We start from the raw sequence: 11,544 nt of genomic DNA on the forward strand, positions 1-11,544 counted from the left end.
AGTAGTCTCTATTACAGGCCCTTGGTTTCTATTACTTGGAATATTTCTTGCCATTCTCTTCTGGCTTGTAATGTTTCTATTGAGATGTCAGTTGCTAGCCTTATTGGGGCTCCCATGTGTGTTACTTCCTATTTCTCCCTTGCTGACTTTAAGATTCTCTGTCTTTGAATTTTGCCATTTTAATTATGATATGTCGTAGGGTGGGTCTCTTTGGGTTCAATTGATTGGGACTCTCTGTGCTTCTTGGATTTGTGTGACTTTTTCTCTCATCATGTTTGGGATGTTTTTGTCATTACTTTTTCATACAGGTTTTCTATCCCTTGCTCCTCTTCTTCTCCTTCTAGTCTCCCTATTATACGGATATTATTATGTTTCATATTATCCTCCAGCTCAAATATACAGAACACTTCAAGAATTTGCACGTCATCCTTACACAGGGTCCATGCTTATCTTCTCTGTATTGTTCCAATTTTAGTATATGTGCTGCCAAAGCAAGCACCAATTATTGCCTTTTTTAATCATTTCATTACTTTTATTTTCTTTAGAATAATTCCATTTGTTTTTTTCTATAATGTTCAAATTTGACAATTAGCTTATTAAATTTCAATGTTTCTTCTTTTCTGAGATAAAAATTTAAGGCTATGAATTCCTCCTTAAGTACTATCTAAGCTATATCCAAATTTCAATACATATATTTTCTTTCATTTCTAGATATATTCTAATTCCCCTTATAATACATAATTTAAACTAATTAGTTAAGAATATAATTTAAATTTTCTAAGTACACTTGTAAGTTTTTAAATTTTTGTTTTCCTTCCATTAGAAATCCAAACCATAGGTCTTGTGATGCTGAAGGTCAACATTTATAAATTCTCCATGTATATTTAAGAAATATATGTACTTGCAAAGCTTTCTAATTATATTAATTAAATAAAACATATTTTCCTCTAACTTGTAACCTGAGAATGTTTATTGCTATAAGTGATTAGAGGCCATGGCATCTATAATTTCTTTTCACAGATGATTGTTAAGTTTTGAGAAACTCCAATGCTATTGAAACTAATCCACTAGATGATGGTTATGTCATACTGTTAACCTCTAATGTTTTTTACTTATTGAATCAGACTTCTATTCATCAGGTCAGTAAGATATTCTTCCCAAAGATACATTAGATATAGTAAAAATTTTTAGAGACAAAATAATTATAAAATGAACTATGAGAGTGTAATTTCCTATAGAATATAAATAAATTTCAGAATCATTTTTGCTTTAACATCTTCAGTCTGATTTAGAACTTATTTCTTTTAATCTGGTGGGTTTCTTTCTTACTACAATTCCCCTGTTTTAAAAGAAATTCTTGTTGTCAAGTAATGCTAATATTTCATTTAGAATGTTTATTTGAACTCACATTGCATTTTAGTCTGGATCATTTAGTATTACATTATTCTTAATTATTTGGTATTCATTGGTCTTAGCTTAAATAAATGTATGTTATTTGAGATTAGGTGATGTCTTTTATACATATTTGTATAACTGCTCCAACATTCAGTATGATGTGGGCAGGTAATGTAGACAAAGAAATTTTTTTTAAATTAATAGTTTACAAAGGTTATGCTTTTTTGCTATTTCCTTCTTTCAATTTCATGAATTTCAGAGTCTGAAAAAATAGCATCTACTTCAAAAGTGACAAGGAAGCATTTTTAAATTCATAAGTGTTTCTCAATGCCTATTATTGCAACATTACATTTCTTTTGCTCTATGGTGAAATTTAAGAAAAAGATAGTAGATGCACTGATATACTATAATAATAGTTAACATTTTAAAGACTTTTTAATTTATTTCCTAAGGACTTCTTTCTTTTTTATTTATTTAGTTGTGACAAAAATCTCGTGACTATTAACCTTTGTGATATTTGAGCAACAATTTAGAGAGGTTTAAGAGACTAGCTTAAGAACAACATGTATCACTAAGATTTCTTTGTGCTCCAAGTTGTTTGTTACATGGTGAATACAAGCACATAAAAGTCTGCCCAGACAAATGCAGTTCATGGAACAAGTGTTAATAAAAATACAAAAACAAATAAAGGACAAAACTGAATTTATTATACTTGCTGGCTAAGAAAAAGCTTCATTTGGACACATGGTCTCACCTGTATATGAGTAGATCATTTACTTGTATATCATGTTGGGTAAATGAACAGGATTTTGACTAGTTCCAATAGAAGTGGGAACGTTATGACTGGGTCTATCAGGAAAAAAAAAGAAGAATTTCATTGCTCCCAGCCTAAAATAAGACTGTGTTTCCATGCTCAGCATCTGATTTATCCCAGAGCACAGCTTGTTTATTCTGCTCTTGTAGTCGCTGATACGATTTTGACCACAAAGTTCTCAGGGTCTATGATTTGAAAGTATGAGTCCTTCCAATATCACGTCTTTGATGCTGATATAATTGAATAGTGCAAAGTTTATCATTGTGTTACCCGTAAAGCTCATTAACCACAGAAGCTTTGACAGATTTACATGGCATACTTAAGTGCCTACATGATCTTGCCATTAAGTACAGTAACTTTATCAAATATTAAGAAACCACTGAGTATGCCATTAAAGAATGGATATCAAGCAACGATGACCCACAAAATCAGATACTTTTTGTTTCTTTGTTTGTAAATTAGAAGAATTGATATGTACAACTGATGCTTTTATCTGTTATTATCCTTTGATTTAACCTAACAATTTTAGATCTTCATGATGGTGGAGTTATAATAATAAGTTGTTTGGAAAACTTTCTACAGCTATGTCTGAATTCTGAATATGGTGGTCCCCATATTGGAGGTAAATCAGCCCACTTCAAGATCATTCATCCTTCCCCTGTTTCCTACAGACAACTTGGAAATGGAGTGTTTCTAAAGGACCCTTTCCAAGCTGAACTTGAGCTGTAGTTCACAGAACCACAGAAGCTCCAGAATCACACTGAGCTACCCAATGTTTCCTGGGAAGGGTTTGTCAGTTCAAGTTGACACCTTCGGAGCATGTTTACAGTATTCCTCTCATTGATCAGATTTAGGACATATATTTCAATTTCAAAATTTTATCAGGCTTTATAAATGACTCCAGGTTGGAAATTTTATTTGGCTAGATATTGGTCAAGCTGTGTTACTGGCATCCATTTTTAAAATCACATCACCTTTAAATGCATCAAAATCAAGACTTGTGAGATGTAACACTGGAGAGGAATTTAAAATTGAACCTCACTACGACATACACAGTTTGTAAAAGGAAGTCTCATGGCTAACTTACTTTGTAATTATCTACTTTAAGTGGGTCTGGAAATGGCATTCAGATATGAAGACAGGGATTAAATTTTAAGAATGTATTATATACCTCAGAGGAGTTTTTCCTTCTTTAAGTAAAAATATTAATTTGAATATCAGCACAACAATCATATAAATGAAATTAAGCACTGTAATAGAATACTTTGATTTCAGACAAGTGGATTCTTCTAAATTGAATGATGTTTCACAGACCACTAAAAATATTTTCATAAGTGGATTCTTTTTAGTTAAGTACAGTGTATCAACATTTGTGCTAAGAAATACTTGGAAAAATTTTTGTGTGTTATTTGAGTGTAACTGTAGATTTCTCCACTGATTTTTTTTTACTAAACTTTTTGAATGAAAACAAGAGAGGAATAGTTGTTTAACATACTGATATTTCTAGCGAATAGCCATTATTAACATAATGAAGCAAACTAACATAAACTTTGCAGCAAATTAAGTTATTATCTATTCTATCCAAGTAAGAAATCCAAATTGTTTTTTTTCAAATGACATGATTTGAGACAAGAGGATTTGTCACTTCTGTAAGTGAAAAGTTATGAGTTCGATTCAATAAGAATTTGGAGACTTCAGCTTAGAGTAAGAGATTTCTGATTTGAAAACTTTCCAAGTTCAACTGCCCAACTTGCTTCCTTGGGGTGAGAAAGTTGTTACTAGATGCATTCCTGAGGATGTAGGGTAGATGATATTCCCTCAGGACCTTCCAATCTTAAATTGAGAGTCCAAGTTGGGGTGGGGGTGTGGCCAGGGGTGTGTGTGTGGAGGGGGGTGATTCTGAGTGCAGTGAAACTTCCACAGTGGCTACCAGTTCTGCTTGGTGACAAGATTTGGTTGTCTCTCCCACCTTTAACTCAAAGTTCCTTGCCTCTCCATCATAGTGGGCTTCAGAATCAGGCTTGTTTTCTGGAGAGTGGATGGGAGTAATTCTCTCTTGTTCATGAAGTGGATGAGAGAGGAATAGGGAAAAGCCCAGTGTCTTCTCCTGACCTAGTCTGGAGGAAGCTTCGTTAGTACCTCTAGAATATTTATAAGTAAGAGACTCCTAGGCACTGAGGAAATTTTATAATGATAAATAGTCAACTAAATAATTTAGCCTAGAGGTGAAGTTCTTCAGAGAAGGAACCAAAGGACAAGTAGAGGGAAAAGATAGCATATGCTCCTTATAAACTAAGAGCTGACTCTAAATTATAATTTAACTTTATGTAAGGTAGTAAGAGGACAGAGATTCAGAGAATCTGGGAGAACAATTTGATTGTTTTAACTTTATATGCCCTCCTCATTTTTTCTAACATTTCTCTTAAATTAAATGGAATAATACATCTTTAAGTGCTTTTTAAAATGATAAATCAGAGAGAGTTCCTCAGGTCTGGGCTTCATCAACTGTAGATCTAGGAAAGTGGGGTTTTTCTTTGTTTTTAAGTTTCTCTAAACAATTCTCCTTCATTTTTGAGTTTGTACTCTGCAAAGAAGTGCAAAACAATAAAGTAGGAGTTCTTCCAGTAATTCTTCTATCTCAGCGGAAAATCGGAAGTTAGAAAAGACAGATTTAAGCTCTGTCCAATAACTTAGTTACTGCTTCTACAGACAGAGTTGTGAGAAGATATTTGGAAAAGTAGTCTAGTAAAGGGCAGTCTGAGAATTTTTCATAGTTCCAAAATAGGTAAAGCGGTTAATTTTCTTCCCTATTTTAAAAACTGCATCCGTGAACAGTAGCAAACACTTGCAGAGCAGGCATTTCTGACTCAGTAGAAGGTATTATGAACTCAAGGTGGACCCCAGCTCAGCCAAAGTTCCTCTCTGTGTCTGCTCCCTCTTCAGCACTTACAGTTCCAGGGGAAACTCAACAGCACGAGAATTTGCCCAGTTTCCTATTGGGAAAAGTGATTAACTAGGTTGACTGGTACCAAAGCAGAGTTCAGAAATTCTCAGGGAGCAGGGTCACTGGATATTTCCAAAAGCTAGCCCGTGGGATTGATGGTTTTGTAGAAATCTGAGCAGGTCAGGTCTATTGCTGCAGCAGTGAAGCCAGGGTTGCAGCCTAGCATGGTGAAGGGACACCTCTGAGCTATCAGAACACCCGAACTCTCTCTCTGCTCCTCCTGAGACATGACATCTTAGACTTGTTTCGAGATGGGAAAGTGGTCCAGGTTGAAGTATTTATGACAAAGAAGGTGTTTCAGGAGAGTCTGTTGTGTTGGGGCTATGATCTGTCCATCATCTGTGCCAGGGCCTGTGATGAACAGATGGTTTACCTCTTGGGGCCAGATCTTCTGAAAGGTCTAATGAAAGCCATGAACCCTTTCCAAGAAAAGTGTACTTGTATTCAACGACTTTATAGGATTCACAGTTTCTTAGTCCATTTGGGGTGCTATAACAAAAATACCATAGACTAGAAGGTTTAAAACAACCGAAATTTATTTCTCACAGTTCAGGGAGCTGAAAGTCTTGATATCAAGTTTCTAGCATGGGAGCATTCTGCTGGGAGTCCTCTTCCTGTTCACAGCTGGTGTCTTTTTGCTGTGTCCTCAACGATGGAAGTGACAAGGGATCTCTGTGGAGTCTTTCCTGTGACAACATTAATCCTATTCATGAGGGCTCAACCCTCATGATCAAATCATGTCCAAAGGTTCCACCTCCTAAGTTGTCCCATTGGGGGTTAGGATTTCAACATAGGAATTCTGAGGGGACGTGAACATTCCGGTGATAGCACACAAATTACTTGATTCCTAACCATGCTCTGCCTTGTAATAGCTGGAAGTTTCTGCAGAGGCTGGTAGAGTTTTTGCCCAAACTTTTGAAGGAAAAATGAGGATATCTATTATACATGGGTAGAACCTGAAATACCTTGTACCCATTCTTGTGTTTTGTAATTATTTGTTGCATAAAATTTCTTGTACCATAATATGTTCAAAAATAAATGCTACAATTCCTTTATAATATAAAAAACAAGTCTAAATATAAATAACAAAATAATTGAATTAAAAATTTAAAGGGAAAAGTTTTTTTTTCCTGCAACTTTGGGCCAAAAACATGGGTGTGCATTACACATGGCAAAATATGGTAATCTGTTTCTATGGGAGAGGAGACAGAGCCCATGTGGACTGGCCCAGAACAGTCCTGTAGAGAATATGAAAGCAAGTACAGAGGTAGAAGCAGAGGCAACGGGATACCTTTGTGTTTTTGAGTTGTAGACCAACAGAATAAAAACACTTTTAGGGAGCAGACACAAGACCAGGACTTAGAACCCAGATTATGCATTCCCCCCCACTCCGTCGCCTTGGATGGCTCCTGATTTCACAGAGCTCAATTCACAGGGCCCAGGGGTTATGATGAAAGATTGGTGGCACATACTTTGTCACCTTCCCGTAACTACCTCAGGCAGGTGTGACTAACCCACCGGGATACCCTTTGCCACAGAGGACACATGTATCTTCACCATCTTGACCAACTGGTGCTCCAGGAAGACTATCACAGACTTTAGATGTATGATGCAGGGCAAAACCTGCTGGCTTTCTTTGGATTACACAACAAAAATTATACAGTCTCAGACCCCCCCCCCAACCCTTGATACGGGACACACCAGACTACAGTTTTTCCAAGGACAGTATTAAAAGATGAATCTATCCAGATGTTTCTTTCCATTTGGAAAAAAAAATCAACCCGATTCTGTGTCTCCTCTCATTCTACCCTTAGAGAGAAATCTGGTGATTTTAGAAGGAGAATCTGAGCATGTCAGTCCAGCCATGTTCACTGAGGACTGTTGTCAACAAGGGAGAAACATCCTCCTTGACTGTCCCTCCAGAGGTAGGCTCTGCGGGGAGAGAAAACCAGGGGAGAAGTGAAGGGACAGGCTCACCCTGATGCCAACAGTTCTCAGTCCCAAACTTCCCTGGATGAACTCTTAGGTTCAGTACTAAGAACTCCATTCGCCTGAGGACATGAGTCACATTCTCCAATTATGCCCTCACCTTCACCTGCCTATTCCATTGCCTTATTTCTCAGTTGCGTAGAATTTTGGTAGAAATCAGAGTGATGCTGATTATTTGACCATCTCAAAACCCCCAACAGGCAGAGTATGGAACTGTAGAGAACAACACAGTTCATGCAGGGTTCAATGCCACCAAGAAGTAAACTGTAATTGAATTGTAAAATTATAGATCCTAGAGCTGCACAGGTCCTTCTAATAATATCTGTGCAGAGTATTGTTATTTAAGGCTTCAACCAATAATGGCACCTTTTTTTCTGAGCGTAATAGATTGTCACCATAGTCCTAAGGCTCTCGCCACATTTTACCTTCCCCTTCCCAACAATGGGTGCCAGTCAGTTCTAGTGATACCGAACTGCAACCGGGGTCCTGCTGCCCTCCTCCACCCTCTAGGCAAAATTCTAGAGGCAAAGTTAGGTGATAAAGGAAAGGCGACTTCATTCAAAAGCTTTACAATTTTGGAATAACAGCTTTGCACATGAATTAGTCACTTTGGCCTATTAATTAAGGCTAAACTCTTTAACACCTGAGTTCTAATATCATCACCCCTGTTAGTTTTTAGTTATTTCTATAGGGTTAATTTACAAACTAAAACAACATAAGATGCAAAAGCTACACAATTTTGGAAGAACGGCAAGCTCTAGAGGGGAACAGCTGATCCCCTCTAGAACAGCCAAAGAAGAATAACCCTGCTACCCTCTGCCAGACCAGCCTGATTCTAGGCTGCTTCCGGAGTTCCTTCCCACCCAAAATACTGTCCTTTAGGAAACACAAGCAGCTGCAGCACGATCGTCCAGGCATCCTCTAGGGAGAAGACAGGCCAAGAGCCAGAGAGAGACCACTCCAGTCTTTCTAAGAGCCCTTCTAAGAGCCCTACTTTTATTTCAAATATTCTTGCCCATAATTCCATGAGCTTTGGAGGCATTCAGCTTCTCAGTCAATCCTGTCCTAGATTGTTTACCATTGCCTCAGCAAACGCCTCCTTTGGCCCCTCCCTACTTCTCTCCAATGATCTGATCAGATCTCTCTGTAGCACTACAATAGTTACTTATTTTGAACTCAGAATGAAGACTCATAAATTTGATGAAAATGCAAATTACATATTTAAGTTGTCAACATATCAAACCTATTTATCTCATTAGTTTAATGAATGAATTCGAATATTCTTGAGTAATTTCAGAAGTACCTGAAGTACAATACTTCAAAAGAACAACTTTATTTTTATTGCTGAAGGAAGCCTGCTGAAGGCACCTAACAGTGTTTATTATGCCCCCTCCCCCACAAAAATAGGTTCAGAGCAAAATATAAAAGTTAGTAAATTATGAATGTATTTTTATCTTGATTTATTTTTATGTAATGCCATTCTAATCTACCTAGAACGCCAATGTTATTGTGAACTTGATTTGCTGAAATACTAAGAAATTTTTTTTTGGAATGCCAAAACACATTAAATTTTTTTTGAATTTTAAAATTTATATAATTCTGTATTTCTCTTCCTTTTTTGGAGTAAGTGAGTTTCCTATTTTCATGGCTCAAATATTTGAATTACGAAAGCCATACATTGGAGGGAAAATGGCAGTTTTCATACAAATTAATATATCCTTGAATCGTATACCTAATTAGGAACTTATGAAGGGTAATCTCACAGATCATGCTTAATTAGAGAGCCAGGACTTTTCTGCAGACAAAAGATCACTGAGCTGAAAGAGGACAAGCTCTCACGATGAAGTCTCAAAGGGGTCTAGTCAGCAACTGTTTGAGATGAATGCTCCTACGTATTGCATGCTACACTGATAATAGACACGGAGTGTTAAAAAGCCTTCCTTTTAAGTGAAATGGGAAGTACAAAGTCTGTGTTTTTCCAAACCTTTGCATTAGAATTTGACATAGCACACTGATTGTGCTGTATATCTCTCTCATGAAACCTCTGTTCAGCTCTGCACACCGGCTCCAGAGAATATGCAGGACAAGACTAAAGGGTTTGTGCCCCCACCATTCAAGACCCATTTCATCACTTACACATGCTTTTCTCAAATACTGATTATGACAGTGGCCTTGCTAGGCTTGCAGCATTTCTAACACCACAGATTTTCCATTAGAATGAAATTCAGTTGTATTTTTTTCTATAAGAACTAAAATAATTGAAAATTATTGAGCAACGTATCTATATGTAACCAAATGGGTCCTACAGAGATTATTGTATATCCTTGTCTTCAGTCTACACACAAGCACATACTGAGAGTCAAGAAAAGAGTGATTATGTTGGAGGAGACACAGAGTCAATGCAGTTACACCTGGGCAGCGACAATGTGTTTGGGAAAATCCTCAAGCACTGGACTAGAGTTTCAACAGTCTTGAACTTGTCAAAGCTCTCAGTACTATCTGCACCATCAGCTCCCTGCTGCCAGGACTCTGTCCCCTCTCGGGTGCCCCCCATCAGACCCTGGGGGCAGCTAGGCAGGGGAGTGTTGCCCGATGACATTCTCTACAAGTCAAACTTTTTCAACAGTTCATTGGGGTGATTTGTTGATATGATGGTTAAAAGACTATGACAAAGAAATAACAGTAGAGGAGGCACTGTGAACCCAGAAGGTAGGACACGTGGGGAGTTCCGCTTTGGAGCTTCCTGCCTTATGTTTGGCTGGCATCCTGGCATGTTAAAAGTGTACTTCCTCTGCCTGGGAATCTGGTAATATACCTATTTTCCCTATATAATTTTCTTTTTTTTACAAGACATTTAAAATTTTAATTGAATTTATTGGGGTACATGTTTCATGTGTACAGCTCAATAAGACATCATCTACACAATGCATCATGCGCCCATCACCCCCCAACAGTCTCTTTCCACCCCCATTTTCTCCCTATTTGCCCACCTCCCCCAACCTGCTCCCCATGCCCTTTCCCTCTATTACCACACTGTTGTATGTGTCTATGTGTTACACACATGCACAGACACATAAAGTCTGTCTGCAAAATGTCCAGCCTTGTTAATATAACGAGAATGGTTTGCGTGACATTGATGTAACCTGGCAGCCGAGGAGAGTGGACTGGAATGCACATGCATGAACAATGACAACCTCACTGTACTAGTCATTGGGGGCGGAAGACAACGGTGAGAGAGCATGTGTACTGTGTGGCCATCACATTCACAATGACTGAGTGAGTAGAGCAACAAATCTTCATCAAGTCTTGCATTAAGCTTGAACATTCCTTCATGGAAACTATTTGGAGGATTCAGAAGGCTTTCGGGGATGATGCAATGAGTGCAGAGCAAATAAAATTGTGGCACAAATGCTCCAAAGATGATAAAGAATCTGTTAAAAGTGATACACGTTCTGTAAGGTCTGCAATAAGCAGAACACCTGAGAATGTTGAACATGTGGGTGCTGCAATCAACAAAGTTCGGTGACTGACAGTGTGAGATCTAGAAGCTGATGGAGCTTCCAAAAACTACTGTGTCTGAAATTTCAATGCAGGATCTTGGCATGAAACATGTCATGGCAAAATTCATTCCATGGCTTCTGCTACCAGAGCAGAAGGAACATCATGCTGCAGTTGCTTTGTTTTGATTCAAACCTCTACCAATGAACCAGATTTCCTCAAGGTCATAACTGGAGATGAATCATGAGTCTATGACTATAATCTGGAAATGAAGGCCCAGTCATCCCAATGGAAGTCACCTGGTTCTCCGTGCCCGGAGAAGGCACTTCAGAGTTGCAGCAAGATCAAGAGCATGTTAACTGTTTTTTGATTGGGAAAGGGTTGTCCATCACAGGATGCCCCTCCAGACCAAACAATTAATAATGAGTACTACCTCAACGTTCTTCATCAATTGAGTAATGCAATATGACAAAAACAGCTGCAGCTATGGGCAACTGGTGATTGGCAGCTTCATCATGAAAATGCGCCTGCTCATGTATCATGTCTCATGTGGAGTTTTTTGGAGAAACATCAAATCACACCTAGGTGACTTAGCCCCGCTACAGTCCAGATTTGGTGCCCTGTGACTCCTGGCTTTTCACAAAACTAAAATAACCTTTGAAAAGGAAGAGATTTCAGACCCTCAATGAGATTCAGTAAAATACTAGGGGGCAATTAACGGCACTTCCAACATAGGATTTTTCAGTGTTTTGAACAGTGGAAGAGATGCTGGGAGAACTGTGTGAGGACCCAAGATGCCTGCTTTAAAGAGGACTGAGGCATCATTATCCTAGTTACAATGTTT

General features: G+C 38.0%; 1 non-coding gene across 1 annotated transcript; it reads right to left on the reverse strand.

Annotated features, from left to right (window-relative positions):
• Positions 1-392: 392 nt before the first annotated feature.
• LOC112315792 (U6 spliceosomal RNA) lies at positions 393-499 on the reverse strand. The gene has a single exon (XR_002975932.1). It is a non-coding gene; the product is annotated as a U6 spliceosomal RNA (small nuclear RNA).
• Positions 500-11,544: the final 11,045 nt, after the last annotated feature.

This window comes from Desmodus rotundus, chromosome 8 (assembly GCF_022682495.2).
Source record: "Desmodus rotundus isolate HL8 chromosome 8, HLdesRot8A.1, whole genome shotgun sequence".
NCBI classification, from domain to species: Eukaryota; Metazoa; Chordata; class Mammalia; order Chiroptera; family Phyllostomidae; genus Desmodus; species Desmodus rotundus.